Genomic DNA, 3050 nt, shown 5'->3' on the forward strand with positions numbered 1-3050 from the left:
GAAAGATGTTGAAATGTGCATGTGATGCACAAAGATTGAGGCTGTTTCTTTTTGCATTCCTATTGTGAATCCAAAGGTGTCTAATGGAGAAAAACACAATGGTTACTTGACCTAAATCTTTGCTTCGACTAGGCTACTTCCATGCTCAGTGTAAATGTACTTAGGCTTTTAGCAGAAAAATTGACAACGGGTTCTCTGCAGACCAAAAGTGGGCGTTTCTGGAGAATAGGGGTTTGTAGGGGGCAAACACTGATTGGCAGCTGTATTTGCTGCTCTTTAGGTAAGTTACATCAGCTCTTTTATAAAACTGAAGGTTTCTAAGAAACAGCGTTATATCTGCCACTCACACAGTGACTGCTGGAAATGGGCACCAGTGACCCGAAAAAGAAGAAGCGGGTAAAAGATGATGGTTGAATGGATGGATGGATGGATGGATGGATGTTTTGCTTGGCTATGAAGTTGACCAAATGTCATGAGAAGTCTGCACTAAATGAAGTATGCTAGGTGTAGCGGCTAAAATCCTATATTTTAGGCTACTGGTTGCTGTTCTTCCTGGTAGGCTTTGGTTTTACATGTGCTCAATGAAGCTTCACTATGCAGATCTTCATTTCGACTTATAAATCATAAAGTCATTTATTTCCCTCACAATGTCCATTTCCATTTAGAAAACAAATAAATCTGCCTTGACTCTAAACTAAGCACAGTAGAAAACTATCCCTTCTCATTAGCAACACCTGAACAGAATCACACCTGCCCTTAAGTAACCACCTTCCTCTGCTGACATAATTCAGTACACAAAAAGAAATACACCCCCTAGTGGAGATAAACACAGAAAAACAAGATGAATGGAGCCTACACTAGGTTTTTATGCAAAAGGAGAGGCGATAAAAAAAAACAATTTACATATAAATATAATTTTGAGAGCCAGATAAGATCGTCACATGGGCCAGGTTTGGCCCATGGGCCTTAAGTTTGATGCATGCATTTTAAGACGTGTTAAAAACACCTTTGCAAATGCTGTTCACAATTTATTGGCAATGGTTGCAGCTTATTAAAATGCAAATTTTAGGAATAAGGTGAGTAGCTCATGTTTTCAGGAGGGGTTAAGGGGTTGCTCCCCTGCACAGAAGGCAACCAACTGAGGTGGTTCAGGATATGGTATGGATGTCTTCTAGATGCTTTGCAATGGACTTCGTATTGACATATCTTACTAGAACAAGGCCTTGGATCTAGTTGATCTGGGAACACATTAAATTTCATCTGAAAAAATGGAGAAGGTAGCTGGGGAGGGGGAGGTCTGTTACCCCCACAATCTTGTCTTGGATAATTGGCACAAGAAGGATGGATGGATGAAGAATGATGTTTTAAACTGACCAGTTATCTAAAACATGGTAAAGTTAGTTCTGATTTTTGAGCTAAATGGACAGCAGCATCAGCCAAAACTGAAGGTTTTATGTAAACTGATCAGGACTAGAGGGCCACATCTGATTGGACAATTAAAAAAAAGGCGTATCTGGAGGGCCACATCTGATTGGACGGAAAAAACACAAGGCTGGACAAAAATAAAACAAGGCGTTAGTGTTAACCACAGACATATTATGTCTATGGCTTTAACCGGTTCGACATTAGCGCATCTCCATAACTTCTCTTTCCTTTCCTCTTAACACATAACTTCCGGTTACATTTTAAAATTATAGCAACATTAATGGGTAGTTGGGAGAGCTAAATTTTTGTTTTTTAATGCCTAGCCATTGCCTTTAAAAAAAAATCCATTTTGTTTGTTGAATAATGTGAAAATAGTTACATTCAATTCATAAAGAAAGACAAATAAAGTAACCAAAATAATGATACTTAAACTGTATTTGGGACAAAGGATGTTTCCTTTAACTTCACATTTTCTTATTCAACTTTTAAATCAGTCACTGCAGATGAGTGATGGTCAGTTTCTGTAAGATTTCTGCAACTGGCATACCATGTTGGTCCAGGGTGGACAGGTCTCCAATCCATCACAGGGACACACAGAGACAAACGAGACAAACAAACATTCACTCTCTCACTCACACCTAGGGACAATTTAGAGTTACCAATCAGCCTAACATGCATGTTTTTGGTCTGTGGGAGGAAACTGGAGTACCCGGAGAAAACCCACGCAGCACAAAGAGAACATGTAAACTCCACACAGAAAGGTCCCGGCCAGGATTTGAGCTACTTTCTGAGAGGCGGCAGCTCTACTAACTGTGCCACCGTGCTGCCCCAAAGAAAAACATGTTTGTAATATTCAGTAATCTTTGATTTTTCAACAGAAAACGTCAAATGGATCTGCAACCAAAAAAAGATGTCAGGTGTCTGGAAACTTTGAATCCTTCTGAGTTGAGTTGTTTCAGTCCTAACAGTCATAGGGGAAACCTATGAAACCAAAGAGTGAGTGATTAAAGTTAAAGAAGAATAAACTGACTGTGACAAATTTCACACATAATCTTCTTTTGAATGTCTGCAGAAAGTACTACATTCACTGAGTTCTGTTTTTGTTGTTGCATAAGTTACAGCGGTGTGCAGCCCTGTTGTTTGAATTTTGAACATTAACTGTCTGCAGATAAAAAAAAACGTTTTTTGTTTGTTTGTTTTTTATTCCCCACTCAAGACGCAGCCACATGGCATCGTTTTCATTTGGTCCCAAACACTCTTACATGAGACTGAGGCTAAAATTTAATATATTTTCTCCCAATTTTTAGGAATTTGTTTTGTACCTGTGGAGTGGAATGGGAGTGGTGGTGCAGAGATAGAGAAAGTGGGCCTGTAATGGGAAGGTCATCGGTTCGACTCTCCATACCAACACCATCAAAATGTGGGTAGGAAAGGTGGAGCACCCGCACCTGCCTCCACCCTGATTTGCCCACCCTGGGCCCTTGAGCAAAGCCCTTAACCCACACCATCTGCTCCTCCGGGTGCCCTAGATATCAGCTCTCTGCTCCACACAGACGGCTGTGGTAGCTCGGTGGTCTGTGGTTGTGTCAGGAAGAACATCCGACATAAAAACAATCACAAAGTCT

The sequence above is a fragment of the Nematolebias whitei genome, chromosome 12 (genome assembly GCF_014905685.2).
Source record: "Nematolebias whitei isolate Nwh7 chromosome 12, NemWhi1, whole genome shotgun sequence".
Classification (NCBI taxonomy): Eukaryota; Metazoa; Chordata; class Actinopteri; order Cyprinodontiformes; family Rivulidae; genus Nematolebias; species Nematolebias whitei.